Source organism: Saccopteryx bilineata, chromosome 2 (assembly GCF_036850765.1).
Source record: "Saccopteryx bilineata isolate mSacBil1 chromosome 2, mSacBil1_pri_phased_curated, whole genome shotgun sequence".
NCBI lineage: Eukaryota > Metazoa > Chordata > Mammalia > Chiroptera > Emballonuridae > Saccopteryx > Saccopteryx bilineata.
Genome location: NC_089491.1, coordinates 349,951,371 through 349,976,865, shown reverse-complemented (window position 1 = coordinate 349,976,865; position 25,495 = coordinate 349,951,371). Strand labels below are relative to the sequence as shown.

General features: G+C 40.9%; 1 protein-coding gene and 1 pseudogene across 1 annotated transcript in view; both read right to left on the bottom strand.

Moving 5' to 3' along the window:
• The window catches only part of NSF (N-ethylmaleimide sensitive factor, vesicle fusing ATPase), a 156,338-nt gene that overhangs the window by 88,818 nt on the left and 42,025 nt on the right, over positions 1–25,495 (bottom strand). The gene's annotated exons all lie outside the window — the stretch shown is intronic.
• LOC136324668 (heterogeneous nuclear ribonucleoprotein D-like pseudogene) lies at positions 16,691–17,654 on the bottom strand (annotated as a pseudogene).

Genomic DNA, 25,495 nt, shown 5'->3' with positions numbered 1-25,495 from the left:
GCTTCCACCCCCCTTTCTTAGGAAACACACACTCTGCTCTGTTGGCACTCATCTGGGATGCATGACTTGGTTCTACTGGGATTCTACTGGGTTCTAGACTATCACAGCCCATCCTTTGCCTCCTAGTTTGAGATAGATTAGCATAATATGCCTTTTTACCTTATTTCTAGCTACCACTCTCTCACTTGAATTAGAATTCTTCCAACAATGTACAAAATACGGAATACTGTTTTGAGCCTCAGGTGTTGATCTGCAGTGATTATAATCATGCAAATTTTGGCGGTGAGAAGTTTAAGAGGTTTTTCTTTTTTCTTTTTCTTTTTTTTTAAGAGAGAGGGATAGACAGTGACAGACAGACAGGAACGGAGAGATGAGAAGCATCAATCATTAGTTTTTCGTTGCGCGTTGCGACACCTTAGTTGTTCATTGACTGCTTTCTCATATGTGCCTTGACCACGGGACTTCAGCAGACCGAGTAACCCCTTGCTTGAGCCAGCGACCTTGGGTCCAAGCTGGTGAGCTTTGCTCAAACCAGTTGAGCCCGCACTGAAGCTGGCGACCTCGGGGTCTTGAACCTGGGTCGTCTGCATCCCAGTCTGATGCTCTATCCACTGCACCACCACCAGGTCAGGCAATTTAAGAGGTTTTAAGGTGTGTGCTACAAATGGTGCTGAAATGATTTGTGATCTAAAAATCTAAATAAGGCCTAATCCAATATAATAAGTCTTATACAGACCCTCTGATCAAAGGGATAAATAAAAATATTTTAAGTTATCTAATACACTAATTGTAACCTTTCTATATATATATATATATTTTTTTATTTATTTACTTATTTATTTTTTTCCCCCTGAAGTGAGAAGCGGGGAGGCAGTCAGACTCCCGCATGCACCCGACCAGGATCCACCCAGCAAGCCCACCAGGAGGCAATGCTCTGCCCATCTGGGGCATTGCTGCATTGCAACCGGAGTCATTCTAGCGCCTGAGGCAGAGGCCAGGAAGCTATCCTTAGTGCCCAGGCCAACTTTGCTCCAATGGAGCCTTGGCTACAAGAGGGGAAGAGAAAGATAAGAGAAAATGGAGAGGGGGAACGGTGGAGAAGCAGATGGGCACTTCTCCTGTGTGCCTTAGCTGGGAATTGAACCCAGGACTTCCACACACTGGGCTGATGCACTACCACTGAGCCAACCGGCCAGGGCTTAACCTTGCTTTTTTAAAAATGTTTTTATTTTTCTTAAGTGAGAAGTGGGAGGCATAAAGACAGACTCTCTCATGTGCCCCAACAGAGATCTATCTAGCAAGCCCCCTATGGGGCAATGCTCTGCCCATCTGGGGTCGTTGCTTCACGCTCAGCAGCCAAGTTATTTTAGCGCCTGAGGTGAGGCCATGGAGCCATCCTCAACACATGGGGCCAACTTGCTCCAACTAAGGCTGCAGGAGGGGAGGAGAGAGATAGAGAGAGAGAAGGGAGAGAGAAAGGGTGGAGAAGCAGATGACTGCTTCTCCTGTGTGCCCTGACAGGGAATTGAACCTGGGACATCCACACATTGGGTCAATGCTTTACTGCTGAGCCAACCAATCAGAGCTAACCTCTTTTTATTATTTTTTTTTATTATTTTTTTTTCCCCTTTATTTGTTTTTAGAAGCTGGAAACAGGGAGAGACAGTCAGACAGACTCCCGCATGCACCCGACCGGGATCCACCCGGCACACCAACCAGGGGCGATGCTCTGCCCACCAGGGGGCGATGCTCTGCCCATCCTGGGCGTCGCCATGTTGCGACCAGAGTCACTCTAGCGCCTGAGGCAGAGGCCACAGAGCCATCCCCAGCTCCCGGGCCATCTTTGCTCCGATGGAGCCTTGGCTGCGGGAGGGGAAGAGAGAGACAGAGAGGAAAGCGCGGCGGAGGGGTGGAGAAGCAAATGGGCGCTTCTCCAGTGTGCCCTGGCCGGGAATCAAACCCGGGTCCTCCGCACGCTAGGCCGACGCTCTACCGCTGAGCCAACTGGCCAGGGCCTGCTAACCTCTTTTTTAAAAATTTTTTTTTTCAATTTATTGGGGTAACATTGGTTAATAAAATTATGTTTCAGGTGTATAATTCTATAACATATCATCTGTATATTATATTATGTATATACCACCCTAAGTCAGGTCTCCTTCGATCACCATTTATCCCCCCTTTACCTTCTTCTCCCTCCCCCACCCCCTTTCTCTCTATAATCACCATACTGTTGTTTGTGTCTATGAGTTTTTTTTCCCTTTGCTATTCCTTCACCCTTTTCACCCAGTCCCCTAACCCCCATCCCCTCTGACAGCTGTCAGTCTGTTCTCTGTGTCTACGAGTCTGTTTCTATTTTATTTTGTTCATTAGATTCCACATGTAAGTGAAATCATATGGTACTGTAATCTTATTTTTAAAAAATTTATTGATTTTTGAGCAACAGAAAAAAGAAGAAAGGGAAGAAGGACGAAAAAGAGAGAGAGAGAGAGAGAAGCATTCATTTGTTGTTCCACTTAGTTGTACGTTCACTGGCTGCTTCCCATATGTGTACTGAACAGAGATCGAACCCACAACCTCGGTGTTTCTGGATAATGCTCTAACCAATTGAACTAAATGGCCAGGGCCTTCTTTTCTTAAGATAGCTCAATGAAAAATAGATAGCCTTACTTCTGTAATAAAATGAATAAACAGTGATCTTTACTATGTGAAATTTTTAAAACACTATCCAAAAAAAAAGTGACAAGTTTGTATTTGCTATGGTCTATCTTAAAAAGCAGTGAAATTTTCTTTGTTTGCCTGAGATATTATCAGAGGCAAGCTGCACTGAGAAAGAACTGTCAGTCAATTCTTAGGTATCCAAACATGAAAAAAATGATAGTAAACACCAATTTTACACAAGAGTTAGCAGTATAATAAATCATAAATTATCACAAATTAGCATCAGAAGAAAGAATGTTTAATGTGTTTTGTAGACAGTATAATCAATGAAGAGAGAGAGAGAGAGAGAGAGAGAGAGAGAGAGAGAGAGAGAAGTGTGAAGTGGGTTTTGAATGATAACTGCTGTTTCAAGGGGAATCCCAAATAGCTTCCAGTTCAAATGCAGACAGATTCACCATGTTTGCCAAAAAGCAAGGCTATCAACAGACTAGTGGCAAGTCAGGACATATTCAAAAGTCTTGCAAGCTTCTCTCTGCAGTTATGCAAACCAGATTTGAATGCTTATTTTTAAGTAGTGCATGCACTTGTAGAAGATACAATCACAAATTAATATTAATATTCCGATCTTTCATTTTAAAGTTTGCTTAATTCCAGTTTCTCCTAGAATCATTATTTTTCTATTCAATTTGTCATTTTAGTAGTATGATATGATTATTTAAGAAACAGTTTGAATTTTCCAGCCAAGCAATGAGGACTTAGAGCATAACTTTCATCAAAGGGGAGCCTTTTGTTTGTTTATTTCAAAGATTGTCAATCATCATCTAAAACAGGTTATTATCTACATTTGCATAGCTCTGCATTTATCAAATCTTTAAGGAAGGAAATACTTAGGACTAAAAACACCACTTCTGACCCCATTTTAGCAGTCAGGTCTTTGATAAGCAATTCTCTGGATATCATTTTGTCTAGTAGAGACTTGTCGTTGCCCCACTGTCTTTAAAATACCAACAGCACTTTGAGTTCCATTACGATAAAGTAAAAAAGGTCTATACCCTGAGCTCCAAGCAGCTGTGCAAGATGTCTACCACCTGACTGGTCTATACCCAAATTAGTCAACTGAGACTTAATATAGATCTTCTCATTAGATAGTCTAGGACTAAAGATGGGTATGTGTAGCAACTCACCAAACTAATCTTTGCTAACACCCCCACCCTTTTACACTCCCTCACAGGGTGTGGCCTGGTATTTTATGAATTCTTGATGACAAAGATCATGCTTCTGCAGCAGGTCTTGCCTTGCTGCCACCTGGCAGCCTGTATCCTCACTGGTTTCAGGATTTTACAGCTTTTCCTTTCTTTTTTTTCCTCCGTCCCTTAGCTCAACACTCATTTTACTCGCTGCTCTATTAGGCCTCTGCTGCAAACTAACCAACAACTTGTCTTCTCTAGTCGACAATTTACTCTTCCTTTTCCTCACAATATCAGTTTGTGTTCTTCTGACCTTAAGAAATCACCTCTTTAATTTAGGGCACTTAATTCTTTTCTTATTTTTAAAAATTTTTCCAAAGTGAGAAGTGGGGGGCAGCAGACAGATTCCCGCATGTGCCTGATCGGGATCCACCTGGCATGTAGAGCACCTAATTCTGATCATATCTAACTGTTAATACCACCTAGCTAGCTATGGTCACATCTTTGGGTCCTAGTCTCCAATACTTACATTAGCAGTTGTCAAACTTGAATGAGCACCAACATTCAATGGAGCTGGTTAAAATGCAGATTTCCAGCTTCACTACTAGAAATTTGAATTCATTAAGTCTAGAGGGAAGCCGAGGCTATTTAACAAGCCCCTTCCCAGGTGATTCTAATGCAGGTCAGACGACACTTGGAAAAATATCATTCATAGTTACAATTGACACTATTAAATTGCCTTCTCAGAGTTCTTAGGTTTTTATTCTACTTAGTGTATATGGTTTTTTTGTTGTTGTTGTTTTTTTGTTTTGTTTTTTTTTACAGAGGCAGAGATAGACAGGGACAGAGAGAGATGAGAAGCATCAATCATCAGTTTCTCGTTGCGCATTGCGACTTCTTAGTTGTTCATTGATTGCTCTCTCACATGTGCCTTGACCGTGGGCCTTCAGCAGACCGAGCAACCCCCTGCTGGAGCCAGCGACCTTGGGTCCAAGCTGGTGAGCTCTTTACTCAAGCCAGATGAGCCCGCGCTCAAGCTGGTGAGCTCGGGGTCTCGAACCTGGGTCCTTCCGCATCCCAGTCCGATGCTCTATCCACTGCGCCACCACCTGGACAGGCTTAGTGTATATGTTTTATAGTCTCAATTAAATCATAAGCTGGTACGAATACACTTCTTATTCCTTGACAAGTTGTAGGGTGATGTATGCTCTGAGGGGGAGAACTGGAGCATGTAGCAGAAACTACAAGTAGGCCCTGGCCAGTTGGCTCAGTGCTAGAACACTGGACTGGCGTGTGGAAGTCCCGGATCTGATTCTTGGCCAGGGCACACAGGAGAAGCACCCATCGGCTTCTCCACCCCTCCCCTTCTCTCTCCTATCTCTCTTTTTTCCTCCTGCAGCCATGGCTTGATTAGAGCAAGTTGGCCCTGAGCGCTGATGATGGCTCCATAACCTTTGCCTCAGGTGCTAAAAATAGTTCCTGTTGCAATGGAGCAAGGGCCCCAAATGGGCAGAGCATCCCCTCTAGTGGGCTTACTGGGTGGATCCTGGTAAGGGCACATGCAGGAGTCTGTCTCTGCCTCCCTTCCTCTCACACACACAAAAAAAGCTATAAGTATTCAATATATACTATATCCTACCTTAACATCAGGAAGATTTGACTTAAACCTATAATTGTCCAAAGAATGAGCTGCAGCATTCAGAGGGAATAAGTTTCCTATCACTGGAGGAACTGAAGATTAGCCTAAGGAACTTGGCAGAAGCTATTCAGCAGAGATATAGAGAGAAAATTAAAACAAGTGTGTGAAATAAACTACTTTTATGATTCTTTACATTGCTGAGATTCTACAATTCCTCTGATATTCTCTGATCGAACCAGGTAGTTTTGCAAACAGAGTGAGCTTTCAAATACTCCAGAATGGGAAGGAAGGAGACTGAAGGCCAGGAAGATAATAAGGAGGCTACTGCTATAGTTTACTAAAGCTTTGAAAAAGAAAAAAGGAATAATCCAAAAAGCAAAGCAGAAAAAAAATCATGGCATAGTCAAGACTGCATTTGAGCCTGACCAGGCAGCGACACAATGGATACACAGTTCAGCCTGAGACGCTAAGGACCCAGGTTTGAAACCTTGAGGTCACTGGCTTGAGTGCAGGGTCACCGGCTTGAGAATGGGTTCATAGACATGACCCTATGGTCGCTGGTTTGAGCCCAAAGGTCACTGACTTGAAGCTCAAGGTCACTGGCTTCAGCTCAAGGTTGCTGGCTTGAGTCCAAGGTCTCTGGCTTGGCTGGAACCTCTACCCAACCCCATCAACACACATATGAGAAAGCAATCAATGAACTAAGGTGCTGCAACTATAAGTTTATGCTTCTCATCTCTCTCCCTTCCTGTCTTCTCTGTCCCTGTCTGTCCCTCTCTCTCTCTCTCACTTAAAAAAAAAAAAAGACTGCGCCTGACCAGGCAGTGGTGGCGCAGTGAATAGAGCGTCGCACTGGGATGAGGAGGACCCAGGTTCGAGACCCTGAGGTCGCCAGCTTGAGCGCAGGCTCATTTGGTTTGAGCAAAGCTCACCAGCTTGAGCCCAAGGTCGCTGGCTGGAGCAAGGGGTTACTCGGTCTGCTGAAGGCCCATGGTCAAGGCACATATGAGAAAGCAATCAATGAACAACTAAGGTGTTGCAACGCGCAACGAAAAACTAATGATTGATGCTTCTCATCTCTCCATTCCTGTCTGTCCGTCCCTGTCTATCTATTCTGACTCTGAAAAAAGAAAAAGCTTCAAATAATTAAAAAAAAAAGATTGCATTTGAAAAATGCATGCACACATAAATATAATCAACTGATCTTTGACAAAGGAGCAAAATACAATGGAGCAAAGGTAGTCTTTTCAACAAATGGTTACTGGAAAAACTGGACATCCACATGCCCCCCAAAATCAATCTAGACATGGATCTTTCACCACTAATTTAGTGTTTCAATTAGTAATTCTCCCACAGCAATTGTTGAGACTTGAGAATTCCCAAATCACTCCAACAGGCAATTCTTGGAACACCAATTCGGTGTCTGATAATTCAACTCAATTCTGATAATATCTACCTGGAGACAGCATCAGATTGCATCGGTTGTAGGCTCAATCCTGTAAGACACAACACACTCCCACCCAACTTCAGATGTCAGGCTATTTATTACCCATGCTTCCCATGGACTGGCTATATATCGGAGGTTCCAATAACCTTTCTCCTCCTTGGCAACTCAAATCAGATGTCAGTCAAGTCCATCTTGTTACCTGTACTTTTGACCAACTTGCTATAAATCAGAGGATCCCACTAATTGCAAAATTGGCTCACAGAACTCAGAGGAACATTTTACTTACTAGATCACCGTTTTTTAATAAAAGGATATAACTCAGGAACAGTCATATGAAAGAAAAGCATGGGGAATGGGTGTGGAGCTTCCACACCCCCTTCAAGCAGTGCTCTGCCTGTATCTTCATGAATTCACCAACTCAGAAGACCTTTAAACGCAGTCCTTTCGGGTTTTTATGAAGGCTTTATTACACAAGCATGAATAATTAAATTTAAATTACTGACCACAGGTGTTTAAAGCGATCTCCAGCCCCTCTCCCTTCCACAGAGGTCAGGGGGTGGGACTAAAAGTTCTAACCCTCTAATCACAGGGCTGGCTCAACTGGCAACCAGTCCTCATCCTAAGGAGCTTTCCCATAGACATATTATTAACATAACAAAAGATTATTATCACTCTCAACACAAAGGAAATTCCATGTGTTTTGGGAGCTGTAAGCTAGGATTTATGGATGAAAACCAAATATATATGGGAAATATATTTTGGTCATCTGAATGAACAAATACATATCTTATAAATCACACTATCACAACCTTTCACAAAAATTAATGTGTAATGGATCATAGACCTATATGCAAAATGCAAAACTATAAAAGTCTCCTACCAGATAACATAGTTAAAAGAAAACCTAGATGACCTTGTGTTTGGTGATAGATTTTTGGATATAACAACACCAAAGGCATGATTTATAAGAGAAATACTTGATAAGATAGACTTCATTATGAATTAAAAATGTCTGCTCTGAGAATGAAAATATCAAGAGGATGAGAAAACAAATCACAAGAAGATCTTATTTACAAAAGACACACATTCTTGTCTTAGCAGCTCCTTTTAAATCTAAACATATACTTTTCTAAAAAACAAACAAACAAAAACACTAAACATACTCTTTCCATACGATCCTGCAATTGTGCTCCTTGGTATTTACCCAAAGGAGTAGAAAACTTGTATCCATACTAAAACCTGTACATGGATATTGACAGTAGCTTTATTCATAACTATTCATACTTGCCAAAACTTAGAAGCAATCAATATGTCCTTCAGTAGGTGAATGAATAAACCGGTACACCCAGAAAATGAAATGTTATTCAGTACTAAAAAGAAATGAGCTATCAAGCCATGAAAAAACATGAAGGAAGATTAAATGCATATTATTATGTGAAAGAAGCCAATCTGTAAAGGCTACATACTACATGATTTCAACTATATGACATTCTGGAAAAAGCAAAACTATTGAGAAAGTAAAAAGACCAGTGGTTGTCAGTGATGGGCAGTGGGGGGCGAGGGGGAGGCACAGAGGATTTTTAGGGCAGTGAAAACACTCTGTATGATACCATAATGATAATTGTATGTCATTATACATTTGTCCAAACAAATAGACTGTACACCACTAAGAGTAAACTGTATGGTGAACTATGGATCTGAGGTGAGTATGACGTGCTGATAGAGGTTCATCAATTATAACAAAGGTATCACCCTGGTAGGGGACACTGATGATGCAGGAAGCTATACATGGTGGGGGCAGGGAATATATGGGAAATCTCTATCTTCCTCTAAATTTTGCTGTGAGTCTAAAACTGCTCTTAAAAATAAAGTCTTAATTTTTAAAAATACATGCAAAGCAAAAGAAAAAGGGAAAAACACATAACTCCACAGACCTAGAAAATAAAGGTAACTGGTAAGAGATAACTATTTCTGGGATGAGAAAAAAAAAAGTTTAATAAGTATAAAAAATTTTGAACATTTTGAGAATTAATTTCAGTAAGAATTCTAATGGGGCCCTGGATGGGTAGCTCAGTTGGTTGGAGTGTCGTCCTGATATGCCAAAGTTGCAGGTTTGATCCCTGGTCAGGGCACATATAAAAATCAACCAATGAATGCATAAATAAGTGGAACAACAAATTGATGTTCCTTTCTCTGTGTGTCTCTCTCTCTTCCCCTCTCTCTAAAATCAATAACTAAAAAAAAAAAAAAAGAATTCTAATGAAAATGTTGAAAGCATCTGAAGATATACCATATATCACACACAGAAAAAGAAATCTAAAAATCACCACTAAATGCTTGAATAAAAGGACTCAGACTCCAGAAAATAGTGAACCTTATTCTAGAGAATGTTCAAGTTGTGAAATCTGGAATTAAATAATAATAATAATAATAATAATAATAATAAATCAAATTATTTTTAGTGGTTGAATCAAGAATCCTAAGCCTGACCAGACAGTGGTGCAGTGGATAGAGCGTAGGACTGGGATGCAGAGGACATAGGTTCGAGACCCCGAGGTCGCCAGCTTGAGCGTGGGCTCATCTGGCTTGAGCAAAAAGCTCATCAGCTTGGACCCAAGGTTGGTGGCTTGAGCAAGGGGTTACTTAGTCTGCTGAAGGCCCGCAGTCAAGGCACAAATAAGAAAGCAATCAATGAACAACTAAGGTGTCACAACGAAAACTGATGATTGATGCTTCTCATCTCTCTTTGTTCCTGTCTGTCTGTCCCTATCTATCCCTCTCTCTGACTATCTCTCTATCCCTGAAAAAAAAAAAAAAAGAATCCTAAACCACACCAAAGCAAGGGAACCTGCATTCTAATCTCTACTCTGACTCTGACTTAAATAAGTTGTTTACTTTTCTAGGGTCCAATGTCCTCATCTAAAAACCAAAAATAAAATAGAAGACCCTGGCTAGTTGGCTCAGTGGTAGAGCATAGACCAGGCATGTCCCCTGGGTTGGATTCCTGGTCAAGGCACACAGAAGTGACCATCTGCTTCTTCTCCTCTCCCCTTCTTCTCTCTCCCTCTCTTCTCCTCCTGCAGCCATGGCTCGATTGGTTTGAGTGCATCAGCCCCAGGCACTGAAGATGGCTCCACCTCGATGCTAAAAGTAGGTTGGTTTCAAGAATCGGCCCAAGATAGGCAGAGCATTGGCTGCAGATGGGGATTGCCACATGGATCCTGGTCAGGAGTGGGAGTCTGTCTTTCTATCTCTCTTCCTCTCACTTAAAAAAAAAAAAATAATAATAACAACATAGACAAGATCACAGTTCTCAAATTTGTGTTCCTTGTAATACTAACAGGTATAGCTCTTTGTATGCATGTTTGTTAAGTAAGTTTAAGTAAATTTGGAAACTACCTTAATGCATTTAAGTATGCTACATCTACATATAAACTGTCTACTCTCGATTCTCTCATAGAGAGAAGTATCACATAATGCAAAATGGGTAGCAATCCTTTTGAGAAAATGATATACCTTGATAACAGCAATTGAGAGCAGAAAGCAAAGGATCCACTAGCAAAGGCAACAAAAGTAGTGTTTGAGAAAGGATTGGATGATTAAAGCAATATATGTAAACAACATCTTTTATTCTGTTCCTGTCTATCTTTCTAAATTATCTTTCCCTTCAAAATCTTACAAGTTGCTAAAGATAGAATTGCTCAACTACAAATTCAACCAAGTCAATTTTTCAAAAATTCCTTTATGGAGAAAATGATTCAGTCTTCGGACTGTGGCAGTAAACTGTCACCTTTCTCTCCTATGTTGATACAGTATCCTACCTTGAGCCATGTCCACATATAAAACAAATCTGAATTTTGAACAGTGGAGTTCTATGTCATTTAGTACCACATATGGTCAGTCTTCTAATAGCCAGATAAAGAAAAATTAGGCAGAAAATCTATAACTCAGTATAGGGAATCTTCCCTATCTTTTCCTAAGCTCACCACAGCCACAACTGGTTGCCTAAATGTAAAGTTACAGAGGAAACCGAAGTACTCAGGTAGCAGACAGAAAAGCAAGAACCAATAAAGGGAAGTTCTGTGGAAAGAGAAGTCAATCTAGTAACACAGAAAAAGTATCAGGCAAAAAAGTCATTGTGGCCCTGGCCGGTTGGCTCAGTGGTATAGCGTCGGCCTGGTGTGCGGGAGTCCCGGGTTCGATTCCCGGCCATGGCACATAGGAGACGCGCCCATCTGCTTCTCCACCCCTCCCCCTCTCCTTACTCTCTGTCTCTCTCTTCCCCTCCCGCAGCCGAGGCTCCACTGGAGCGAAGTTTGCCCGGGCACTGATGGCTCCATGGCCTCTGCCTCAGGCGCTAGAATGGCTCTGGTTGCAACAGAGCAACGCCCCAGATGGGCAGAGCATCACCCCCTGGTGGGCATGCCGGGTGGATCCCGGTCGGGCGCATGTGGGAGTCTGTCTGACTGCCTCCCCATTTCCAACTTAAGAAAAATACAAAAAAAAAAAAAAAAAGTCATTGTGGATCACCATGGAAATGTCCCTGGAATGCACTAATAATCTGCAATTTGGATAATTCTCCTATGTATATTTGAGATTTGACTGAATCTATCTGATGTGTGGATTAGCAGCATACTAATTATAGGTTTATCCTACAGTAACCATTCATTATCAAAAGGCTCTTAAGTCTTGCTAAGTTTTCTCCTTCATGACAGGATTCTACATAGATTTTTAAAAATCAAAGCACTTCTAAAAAAATTATATCATTGTGGATAAATTCGAGTAAATACATGTATAAACAGTATAGAAGTTCAAGCTACAGATGTGTGTATCTTTATATATCAGTTGCAGTCACTCTAGAATAAGAACAGGACTCAAGACTATTACTTGCCTAGAGAAAAGATACTGTGTTAAAGCCAGAGCTAATAGTGAAGAACTCAAAGTCACTATAAATCTTTGTGCATTAGATACATTATCTATAATAACTTTCAATCTCAAACTTGACACTATTAGTAAAATGGTATGAAAGGGATTACTGCTAACTTCTTTGAAAAACCTGAAAAAATACCATGCTAATTATTAAAAAAACCCAAAGTTCTTGCCACATATTTTTAAAATTATGGACATATTATTACAGGGAGATTGATTGCTTCAAGTAACAAATAATATGGAACTCCAAGAAAAGTCTTGTTTGAACCATTGCATAAGTACCCTCCTAAATATTTTTATTTTATTTATTGATTTTAGCATGAGAGGAATGGAGAGAAAGAGACAGGACTTCAATCTGTTCCTGTATGTGCCCTGATAGGGGACAGAACTGGCAACCTCTGTGCTTTGGGACAGAGCTCCAACCAACCAAGCTATTCGGCCAGGGCTGTAACCTCCTAAATAATACTCTGTTCAAAGTTCTGGGCAGCATTTTGCTAACATTATTGCTCATTCTTTCTTCCACTGCCCTTTCTCCATCATCCTGTGCTCTATTGTGTCTATTAAAATGGTTGTTGTTTTTCCAAGTCAGTATATCACATATAAGAAGCTGACAAGATTTATAGAAGCAGCAGTTAGAGCATTTATCAGCTTCTCTCAGATGGAATGTGATAAAAAGTAAATATAAATCAGCCAAGGTATGAGTTCACAAATAAAGAAAAAATATGTCTAAGTGTCCCCTTGACTACCTTATCAACAAACACTGTTCAAAATGGGTAATTACAAAACAGAATAATCTAAGGCGTGTTAACTATTTTCAACAGCAACAAAAGTTTAAGATAAGAAAATATACCTAAACATTTGATTAAAGGGAATGGATTAAAGATTTTTTTTCCTTCTACAGAGCTATAAAAGTGCCTTTTGGCAATATAATAATACCCACCGCATACTATCTAGAGTGTTTTACAATAAGCCATGTAACTGTGTTAGAAAATTTGTACACATGAATGCTACTCTGACAATAAACCTATAAAGTAAATAACTTTGCAAAGGTATCAAGGCTCACAGAGTTTAGGGTCCAAGACCCTAACGCATTAAGAGGACCAGAGCCACCTGAGCAGGCAGTAGAGTAATGGATAGAGCATTGGACTGGGACGCAGAGGACCCAGGTTTGAAACCTCAAGGTCGCTGGCTTGAGTGCGGGCTCACCAGGCTTGAGTGCGGGCTAACCAGCTTGCGCATGAGGTTGAGTGTAAGATCATAGACATGACTCCATGGTTGCTGGCTTGAGCCCAAAGGTCACCACTGGCTTGAATCCCAAGGTCACTGGCTTGAGCCCAAGGTCGCTGACTTCAGCAAAGGGTCACTCACTCTGCTGCAGCCCCCCAGGGCAAGGCACATATGAGAAAGTAACCAATGAACAACTAAGGAGCCACAATGAAGAACTGATGCTTTTCATCTCTCTCCCTTTCTGTCTGTCTGTCCTTAACTGTCCCTCTCTGTCACCAAATAAATAAATAAATAAAAACCAGGGCCATAAAAGCCAGCATTGTTTGATGTGCCTGAGAGTCTTCTTACTGCTGAGGAAGAGACCTTAATTTACCATTATGAGATTTATTTAGATAGAATTTTGCTAATGCTATTTATCTTTTTGAAAAATAAAATGTTATCAATATATTCTTTGATGGGAAAAACCCAAGATACATTAAGCAAAAAGGTCCTATTTATGCCTGACCAGGCGGTGGCGCAGTAGATAGAGTGTCGCACTGGGATGCAGAGGACCCAGGGTCGAGACCCCGAGGTCGCCAGCTTGAGCAAGGGCTCATCTGGTTTGAGCAAAGCTCACCAGCTTGGACCCAAGGTCGCTGGCTCGAGCAAGGGGTTACTCGCTCTGCTGAAGGCCCCCGGTCAAGGCACATATGAGAAAGCAATCAATGAACAACTAAGGTGTTGCAACGAAAAACTAATGATTGATGCTTCTCATCTCTCTTCGTTCCTGTCTGTCTGGCCCTATCTATCCCTCTCATCTCTCTTCGTTCCTGTCTGTCTGGCCCTATCTGACTCTGTCTCTGTAAAAAAATAAATTAATTAAAAAAATAAAAGTCCTATTTAAACAGAAAAATAAATCTATGCATTCTAGAATTCACACAGTCAAAAACACGTATGTGTACAAATGCTCAGGAAGAGGTATGGGAGGATTCACATCAATCTTTCTCCAATGACTGCATCTAGGAGAGGGAGTAAAATGGGTGGGTAAAACGAAGGGAGATACCACTTTTCACTCTGCACATCTGTGTTGTCTGATAGTTTGTAAAACAGAAAACATGCGCACACACACGTACACACAATACTATACTAACCTGCTGCCTTTAAACACTGCTTTTACAGTACCCACACAGAAGAATGGCACTGCCCACTGAGGCAGAGAGTAGGTAACAAGAACCTAAGCAAAATGTTATACTTTTCCCTTATTTCTGGAGTGTAGCTCCATTTCAAACCTATACAGGAAGTCTTTCCTAGATTAAGGAGGAATCTAAAAGGATTTACATATGACATTTCCCCATGTATAAGACGCACCTCCCCATTTGGGGTGTAAACACTGAGTGCATCTTTTTTTGTTTTTAAAGATTTTATTTATTCATTTTGGGGGGGCAGAGCAGGAAGCACCAATTCCCATATATGCCTTGATCAGGTAAGCCCAGGGATTCGAACCAGTGACTTCAGTGTTCTAGGTTGATCCTTTATCCACTGCACCACCACAGGTCAGGCCCTGAGTGCATCTTATGTAGTGGTTGTCAAATCATTTAAGAAGTTTGGCATTTCAAATGCCATAGATGGAACTGAGGATGGGGCAATATATGAAGACAGTGATTCATCATCAGACACAGGTGAGGACAAGCTAATGGATGAAAGTTTTGACAGTGATGAGCAGTTATATGAATTTTATGATGAATAAAATTTGAGTTCAATAACTTTATGTAATACTTTTTTCTTTTTCAAATTTCAGGCCCCAAACTTAAGGTGCGTCTTATACATGGAGAAATATGGTAGATTTAGTAATAAACTATAAATGTTATATCTGCTCTGACTTTTAAAAAAATAATTATTTTATCTTTTATTGAATTTATTTGGGGTGGCACTGGTTAACAAAATTATACTGGCTTCACGTGCACAATTCTCTATGCTCTGACTGTTAAAGGACATGGCTCAAGTCCTTACTCCTTCAGTGCATCTGCTGCTGCCCCATATGGCCCACTTTGCTACTTTGGTTCACAATGTGCCTTATGTTTATATGATGCTGCCCTGGGATGCACAATAATAGTGTTGTTCCCAAATACGCTGCAAGTATATTGAGGGCAGGACTGTCTACAACTGAGATTAATCAAGTCCTTGGCATTTACTCATTTCCTGGAAACTCATATGATGAGCCAGGCACCATGCCAGGAATAGAAAATATACTACTAACAAAAATGAGTGAGGTCTTTTTCTTACTGAATTTATATTATAATCTGGGGGTACAGATATGGTGGAGAGGGGACTGGAACACAGACATATAATAAGCAATTATATTATAATTAATAATGCATAAAAGAACATGGAATTATTTAGGAGGAACACTAAAGCCAAAAAACACTCTGGAAAAGTGAGATCAAAGCTGCAGCTAAAGGGAGGAGTTGGATAAAAAATTGGTGAGCAAACAACCTCGGATACAGAAGTAGGTAAGAGACAGTAGCATGGCAAGTTAGAGGACCTGAAAATAGCACAGGCTGGCTGGAACCCAGAGCATCAGGGAGGGGGCAGAGGCTGACAGGCGGAAAAGTTTGGCAGGGGAGAGACCACATAGGGCTTGTAAGCCATGGAAGGAGTTAAGGAGAGCTACTAAAGGGTTTTAACCAGTGGAGTGACAGGATCAGACTTGCCTTTTTATAAAAATTGCTCCAGTTACAGTGTGAAGAATGGATTAGAGAAGGGCAAGGCTGAAGGCTCAGGGAGCAATTCAGGCAAGAGATAATGGTGTCCTGAAGGAAGCTAGTGGTGGAGGAGACAGAGAACAGATCTGAGATACTGAGGAGACTGCAGCACTGGCAAGTCCACTTTGGGACTGACTGGAACTGGGAGGTGAGGGAGAGGAGTTATAGAAACGTCCAGATTTTCAGCTAGAGAATGACCTGAGATAGATACACAGAATTAGGAGCATGATTAGGGAGGAGGGAGAGGGCAGCTGAATGAGTTTAATTTTGAACTCACTTTGTGACAGATTATGCTGATAAAAGGCCAGAGCTCTAAACTGACCTGAGAGAGAATATGCATATTTGAGAGTGAATGGTATAAAGATACTAATTGAAGCTATAGATAGATGTGATCAATTTTGGGGAAAATACTTACAGAGTGAGGAAAATAGCAGGTGTTATTGAGAGACTCCTGGGGAACTCCAAGATGTTAAAGAACACCAAAGAGACTGAAAAGGGACAGCCAGAGAGGCAAAGGAAATCTGAAACCCTCAGAGCGAGGGACATCAATAAAGAGGATATTTCTAGAAAGTGTGCTCAACAGCAGATTTTTCACATAGGGAAGCATTTATTTGAGGTTTAACATGAAATCCTACAAATAAAATTTGTATAAACACAAATCCATATTGAATCATAATGCAGATAGCAAAGACAAAGTAAAAAAAAACAATTGGCGGCTATATACAACTGGACACAGTTCTGTCTTGTACACTAGGTAGTCTTTTACAAAATAATCACCTTAGAGCGACAGAAGACCAATCTTCAATGTTGTTCCACAAGACAGGCTACTTTAGCAATCTCCTATGTTCTCCAATGTCTTCCTTTAGTATAACTGATAATTGTTTTGGTGATTGCCACCCCCTTGAGATGTGCCGTAAGCACTGTTGGTCACTGTAATCTGCATGTCACTGTCCATATCCATAGTTCCCATAGTTATACCCAGTATAATCACAGCCGCCATCACCACTATAATTTTGATCACCACCATAGGCATTACTGTAATTTCCATAACCTTGATCATAATAGTTATTAAGTCCTTGGTTCCAATTTTGGCCCTGACCTCAGCCATGACCCTAGTATCACCTCACCTCCAGCTGCAGCACCTCTTCCCCCTTCTTGTTGCTGTAGCTGCCTGTGTCTCTTGGGTAGGGCAACTTTGATCTCACACTTCCCAGAACCAATGTGATATCTGCTTTCTAACAATTCCTCTCTAGCTCCTCAACTGTACAGGTAATAAAACAAAAACCTCTTCTTTCATTGTTTTTGTATCCATGGGAAGATTTTCAATCTCTCCAAAGATTCCAAAAGATTTTGTTCTTCAGAAGTATCCAGGCTCAGTTTACCCACAAAAACTTTAAGGGGTACCTTCCCTTTAAAGCTTTGGTTCTTTTTGGATCTATCAACTTGCCACCCAGTTTGTGTTCCTTCAGTTCCAAAACCTTATCAACACTAACGGCATCTTTAAAAAGCACAAATCCAAGTCCTCTTGATCTTCTGGTGACAGGCTCTGTTTTTTTTTTTTCTTTTTTTAAAGATTTTATTTATTCAATTTTCAGAGAGGAGAGAAAGAGAGAGAGAGAAAGAGAGAAAGGGGAGGAGCAGGAAGCATCAACTCCCATATGTGCCTTGACCCGGCAAGCCAGGGTATCGAACAGGTGAAACGACAGGCTCTGTTTTAATCGAGCAATCTACAACGTCCCCAAATTGAGACAAATATCCAGATCTTTTTTGCTTGAGTCCCAGTTCAAGCAGCAGTGGTGGCAGTACACTGAGATTTCAAATGGCATGAAGGAAACAGGATACTTCCTAAACTTGTGTGGATTGACTGAAGCTACCCTTCAGTAAATAAAAACATCAGTAATTCTTACTCTCTGTCTTTGATTCAGGCTCCATCTGCTTTTTGTGGTGATGAAAATATGTGCAATAATATTCTCTGCACCCTCCAAATTAGGTCCTCCAGATTTTATTTCTAACCTTTTCTTATTGAAACCTGAATCTTACATCCAATTTTGTCAACCACAAAAACTAATCACTAAATTCTGCTAATTTTGTCTTTTTAATGTTTTTCATCTTTTTCTTCCCTTCCTCTTCTCATTGCTACCACCCTAAACCAGTTTCTATACCACACAAATGGACAATTAGTCTACTGGTCTCCCAGACTATTCAGTCTTTCACCTCTCAACTAGCAATCCTTTTCACACAGCATAACCATATTAATTATCATAAAATATTAACTTTTACTTCTTTATTCTACTGCTGAAAATTCCCAAATGATTTCCCACTATAATCATTTATTCAAAAATTTCTTTAATTTAGCAAATATTTATGTAGGGTAAACTTCTCAAACTATGCCAAGGTTCTGCTTTTTTTTTTTAAGTTTTTAATCGATTGGAAAACACTGTTCTTGTGAAATATGATATGTAATGTTAAATTGTTTTAAAAGTTTCTAAATTCTTACTCTCAACTTAAATTTGTATCTTATCATGGGCTGGTAAGCATGGTTCATGGTCCAGCAAAGGTCTACAGCAGCGATTTTCAACTGGTGTGCAGCAGCAGGCATCCTTGTGCTGCAAGAATTTTTTAAAAATTCACTACCTGAGCGTTTAGTCAAGGGCACAGACCTCTTTTCCCTTAGATTGTCAACTAAAAAAAAAAATGACAACAGTTAACACAACAGCTGTCTGGTGTGAATGAATAAAAAATTATACTTATTTTTTTGTCAGGTCGGCAAAAATATTTTTTAGTGTGCTGCAGAATTTTGGTTATTTGTTTGTGTATATACCAAGAGATGGAAAAGATTGAAAATCACTGGTCTATAAAACACATTCTGAACAGCCCTGATATCAATAAATAATACAGGGATAGAGGACTTACAGTTGTGCCTTCAAAGGCCTTAGAACAGTGGTTCTCAATACAGGGTGACTGTGCCATCCAGAGGAGTAAAATTTTTTTATTTTTTTACTGAGGGGGCAGAGGACAACTACTGTCATGGAGTGGATAGATACCAGATGTGCTAAAAATCCTACAATGCACAGGACAGCTTTCCCACCCTCAACAAAGAATTTTCTAGCCAAAAATGTAAAAAATGCTGAGGTTGAGAAACTGCCTTATAAGTATAATATAAATAAATAATTATAATACAGTAAGAACACAGGTAATATATTATAGAATTCTACTCCTGAAACCTACATAATTTTATTAACCAATGTCACCTGTAAAGCCAGTAGCCACGGCCACCATCACAGCCGCCTGGCCCATGCAGGTTCACATTAGATTCAGACAGATGGTAATGAAACAATGGAGCCAAGATCTGGTGAGCCATCATCTTTAATCCTACCTTGCACCTGGCGGGCAATACACACAGTGGGAAGACACTTCCCTTTTCATTCAGGGCTCACAAAGCCACTGACTTATCTGAGTTTCCTAGAATCAAAGGTTTCTAGATCACCAGCCTTATTCACCTCTATTTCCCATCTCCTTCTCTCTACAAAAACTCTGCACAAACTGGCTTCTCCCTCAGCACTCCACCATCTTGGCTGCTTCTCCTGGCCTCCTCCATGTGGTCTTTCTCTGCTCTCCTCTCTAATGCTAATCTCAGGAACCTAGAGAGAGCAAGCTCCTGGTCTGCCCCACTTTATAGAGTAAAAATCAAAACCTTTAATCCAATATACAAACAAGGAAGTCTGATACAAAGTCACTTATCTGAGGCATAATGGGATTCCTCATGAGAGTGCACCACCCCACATCATGCAATCAGTCAAGGGTGTGGGGAAAAGCTTAGTCTTAAAACTAAGCCTTAGGATATAACCACCCTGACTGCTTACAGCCTGTCCCCACACCCAATGCAAACTATAAGCAAGCAAACACATATCATATTTAAAAACTTATTTGACCAACATCACCTCAAAAAAAAGTAAAGAAAAAAAAAAGACATAGCTAGATTCTAAGCATACACAAGGTATAGGGGAAGCACAGGAGAAGCCCTTGAGTCTATCTGGAAGGTGAAACAAACCTTACCCAAAAAAGTCCTCATCTCTGATTCATAGCTTTCTACAACTCAACCCCAACCTAATTTTATATCTAATTTCCTGCTTCTTCCAACAATGCTCTGCTAGATTGGTCTACATTGTGAATTATACTCTTTATTAGCCTGTCCCTCTTATCAGGTTATGGATAACCAATCCTTCCCCTCTCCCTACCCAAAACCATTCAGCTAATTTAAGGCTTTACTCGAGCTCTACCTCCTCAATGAAGTCTTCTGTGATTTTCTCTTAAAATTCCTAGAGGACTTATCCATTCATATATGCCACTCATTTGGCATTTTATCATATACTGGCTTTTGCTATCACCAGTTAGGTTAGTTGTTTAACTTTAAATGATTATTTTTAACATTTATGTTCCATCTCTAAGCTGACAGTTCACTTAAAACAGAGCTTCTGACACACCCATGGCAACTACCTCCTTCCTGCATTATGCTGCAACAGGTAACAAAAAACACATGAAGAAAGCACACTAGAGCTATTAGTCATTACAGTCCTACCACCAACTCTTCACGTCTCTTGACTCATGATGATTTGAATACATCAGGTTACAAGCAAAGTAGCTTATTTATAAAACCTTAGTATCTTAGAGAGTTCATTCACTCTCATATATTGAGCACTTATAATTCTTACTCAAGGCCAAGATACTGATTTTTGTCACATTCAAGTTTCAGAAAATCTGCCAGAAAATAAGAAAATTGAGAAATCCCAATCAAGACAGTTTCTTTACTCAAATTTTAAAACCTAGACAGATTAAAGGGGTCTTTATGCTTTCAGTCAATATATTCACTGCCTTGACAAAAGCCTGAGGTTTTCGAAATGTCCCTAATCTTAAAAAGAAGGGGAAAAAGAAGAAAGGGAGGAGAAAGAGGAGGAGGATGAAGAAGAAGGAGGTGGTGGTTTAACTACTTAGCAGAGGAAAGTTTAAATAGTTGTCTTGTCTGATATCTAAATACAAAGATCAGATTTCTGTAGTTTATAACTACCTCTCTATGTACTCACTATGTAGAATTCTAGAAAATTACTAAAGTACTGGTTGCTTTCTGAATGCTATAGTTGTCATTTATAAGTACATATAGGAAACGGTAGGGGGTGAGGCCAGACCTTCAGTATTTCAATCATTCCTCTCTTTCCTTCCATACCTCACACCTATTGTGTCTATGTCTACATTCTCAGAATTTGTATATATGAAAGCTTTGTGAATTTTTTTGAGAATTAGTTAGGAAAAAAGGCAAAAGTGGAACTTATTTTCTCATGATAGGATATTCTTTGACATAAAGTTCAAGACTTTCCTAACTACATGATTCTTGGTTTCATCTCTCAAGATCTGGAGAGGAAAATCAGAATACAGGCTCTGGAACCAGACATCCTGATTTCCAATTCCAGCTCTGCCACTTGATTTTTGTACAAATGTTGGGGACTGAATAAAAAAAACAGGGTATTTTTGCAATCTGGACTGAGGTGCTGGGCCCAAACCCCACTTCATTTGCCTAGTTAACAAAGAGCTACATCTTGATCTTATTTGTCTTACCCATGTTCTCCGAGGAGGCTGGAAGCTAGTTTCTTATTAGTGTAAAGTAGATTTGGATGGTATGGTGGAGGCTATCTTTGTGTTGCCTTGGAAACTTAATTGAATTGCTGATGGACCATATTTTTTCTATGAATAAAAGTGGATGTGTTTCTGGGAGCAGGCACGTTATGGCTAAGGAACAGTAGAGACTGTTTGCCGTGGCATCCTCCTGAACCCATCTGTGTGTGTGTGTGTGTGTGTGTGTGTGTGTGTGTATCTTTAAGTCCCTGTCTATCATTTATTTCAATTCCATACCTTTTCCCGTTCGAAGACCCCATAATAGACTTGTCGTGGCTGGACCACGACATACAAACTTACTAAGCCATTTCCTTCTTATATTTCAGAGTTCTTGAGCCAGGAGAATCAAATTCTAGTATCACTTCTGCCTACGGCTTGCTTACTGACCTTGGGCCATAGTTTTTGCTCTGTAAAGAATTTCCCACAATGCCCTGAGAATCCAGGCCTTCACCCCTGTGTTTTTCTGCTCCAAAGAAACTGCAGTTAGGGAGTGGGATATACCTGTTTCCCTGCTCTCTTGCTGTGCTGACAGTGGAGCTGCCATGAGAGAGAAATGGCTTGTGATATTATCTTTCTTTTTTGGAGGGGGGTGTATTTTTCTATTTTTTTATTTTTTATTTACTTTATTTATTGATTTTTAGAGAGGGGGAGAGAGAGAGAGAGAGAGAGAGAGAGGAGGAGCAGGAAGCATCAACTCCCATATGTGCCTTGACCAGGCAAGCCCAAGGTTTTGAACCAGCAACCTCAGTGTTCCAGGTCGACGCTTTATCCCACTGCGCCACCACAGGTCAGGCGATATTATCTTTTTTGTGTTTTATTTTATTTTTATTATTTTTTTTTGGTATTTTTCTGGAAACAGAGAGGCAGTCAGACAGACTCCCGCATGCGCCCGACTGGGATCCACCTGGCATGCCCACCAGGGGACCCATCTGGGGCATCGCTCTGTTGCGACCAGAGCCACTCTAGCACCTGAGGCAGAGGCCACATAGAGCCATCCTCAGTGCCCAGCCAACTTTGCTCCAATGGAGCCTTGGCTGCGGGAGGGGAAGAGAGAGACAGAGAGGAAGGAGAGGGGGAGGGGTGGAGAAGCAGATGGGCGCTTCTCCTGTGTGCCCTGGCCGGGAATCGAACCCGGGTCCCCCGCACACCAGGCTGACGCTCTACCACTGAGCCAACCGACCAGGGCCTGTGTTTTATTTTAAATAACACAAGTAGAAACCTAGTATCACAGCAAAACACTCAGACATAGCGGTACACAGAGTAAAAGAAGAAAAATCTCCCGGCCCTGGCCGGTTGGCTCAGCGGTAGAGCGTCAGCCTGGTGTGCGGGGGATCCGGGTTCGATTCCCGACCAGGGCACATAAGAGAAGCGCCCATTTGCTTCTCCACCCCCCCTCCTTCCTCTCTGTCTCTCTCTTCCCCTCCCGCAGCCAGGGCTCCATTGGAGCAAAGATGGCCCGGGCGCTGGGGATGGCTCCTTGGCCTCTGCCCCAGGCACTAGAGTGGCTCTGGTCGCAACAGAGTGACGCCCCGGAGGGGCAGAGCATCGCCCCCTGGTGGGCAGAGCGTCGCCCCTGGTGGGCATGCCGGGTGGATCTCGGTCAGGCGCATGCCGGAGTCTGTCTGACTGTCTCTCCCCGTTTCCAGCTTCAGAAAAATACAAAAAGAAAAAGAAAAATCTCCCTATAATTCCCATCCTAACTTCCCTTTCAGAGGAGTAAATAATTAATTGTTTTTCAATTGTGTGTGTGTCTGCAGAGACTTTTGTAATGCATTTACTTTTATAGATTTCTTCCATTAAAACAATCATATCTGGCCTGACCAGGTAGTGGCTCAGTGAATACAGCGTCGACCTGGCATGCTGAGGACTCAGGTTCGAAACCCCAAGGTTGCTGGCTTGAGTGCAGGCTCATCTGGCTTGAGCGTGGGGTTGCTGCTTGAATGTGGGATCACAGACATGACGTGATGGTTGCTGGCTTGAGCCCAAAGATCCGGCTTAAGCCCAAAGGTCTGGCTTGAAGCCAAAGGTCACTGGCTTGAGCAAGGGGTCACAGGCTCTGCTGGAGCCCCCCAGTCAAGGCACATATGAGAAATCAATCAATAAACAACTAAGGTGCCACAACTATGAGTTGATGCTTCTCATCTCTCTTCCTTCCTGTCTGTCCCCATCTCTTTCTCTCTTGCTAAAAACAAAAACAAATAAAAAAAACCCATATCTGTTCCTTTAGAGCTATATCACTTTAAGATTTGCTCCACTGTGAGGATGGGAAGATATAGTACAGTATATCAGTATATTTAATCATTTTCTTACTAGGTTCCAACTTAGATTTCAACTTTATAGTGACCCAATTATTGATCTACACATAACTAAACTGTAGCTGCCAGCACATCTAATCCATTTGACTCTATAGACAACTCTGCATCCCCAAAAGATTTGTTTCTTTTTTTTTTTAATTTTTTTTAAATTTATTCATTTTTAGAGAGGAGAGAGAGAGACAGAGAGAGAGAGAGAGAGGAGAGAGAGAAGGGGGGAGGAGCTGGAAGCATCAACTCCCATTTGCGCCTTGACCAGGCAAGCCCAGGGTTTCGAACCGGCGACCTCAGCATTTCCAGGTCGAAACTTTATCCACTGCACCACCACAGGTCAGGCAAGATTTGTTTCTAAAAGTCTGCCTATAAATAAAAAATGCAAACTGAATTTGCATATAATTTGACTCTGAGATATAAGCACAGCCACATTATTTCTATTCAAATATAAGTAAATTCAACTTAAAAAATTAAAACCAATGGAAAAGTTAACTTGAGGTTAAAATGGCAATTTATACAAAAGAACCTATAGTACTTCTTTCGGGGTGTGTGCTTGATCTCTAAATTCTGCTCTAGAGATTTTGGAAATCACAAAGTCATAAGTCATCTTCTTCTTCTAATTAAAAAAAAAATCTTCATACATTCCCCAACTTGAAGTTAGAATTTGTAAATTACTGAACTGTTACATTCCTCATGTCCAAGTATCATCTATAAGTACTTTGTGGAAAACCAGAAGGGGGAAGTTTTGCATCTCTAACCAGCGAGCAATTGCTTTCTTTTCCTTTCCTAATAAATTACAGGCAGACTTGAACAGATGTCAGGTTGGCATTCAAAACCTAAAATATAGCTGAAAAGCAAGTTATGACTAATACAAGGGAAAAAGATGAATGTCAGAAAGCTTCATTTTTTTTCTTCTTTTTTTCAAATTTCAGATAAGCTCTTTAGCCTTAGGGTTCCTTTTACAGAGCCCTGGAGTTCGGCTAGATGTCTTAACCCCCATTTAAATAGCAATCTCTGCTCATGAGTGGGGGTGTGAAAATGCATTTTAAGAGTGTCAGTGTTTATGTTAATCTTAGCAAGAACTCCCTCTCACCCAAATATGGCATGTTCAAAACCTTAGCGCCCTTTCTTCCACTCTATTTTATTTGCACTGTTCTTAGCATCTGAAAGATGTCTGCACGTTATTGAAAGGCTCCTTATCTCTCAGCAGCTCCACTTCATAGAGTAACTGCAGCCTCACTTACTATAGCAGAAAAGAGTTGCTTTCCTCTAGAATTTCAAAAGAAACCTTTAAAAATACAGATTGAAAATGGGCTTAAAGAGGGAGGTACAGAGGCAAGGGGGCCAAAAAGAACACACTGTTAGTTTGAAAGAATGGAGGCACAAGACCATATAACAAGTGGCCTTTCTCCCCACTAGGTGGCCTGGATACCTACAAGGTATAGATCCACCAAAGAGCAGTGTGAGGCTTGAGGACCCAAGTCCATACACCCTTTTCCTTCTAGCTCTAAAATGGATAACTTCCACCAAAGCCCTTGTACTTGGATATATGTGAAACTAGTCCTAAAATTACACTAAAGGATGTTAATTCTTTAACAATTATTCCCCTGTTCTTTGAAAAGGATTTGTGTGTGTGTGTGTGTGTGTGCCTGCACACTCTGACATTTACAGTTTTAGAGGTAATTGCCAAGGGT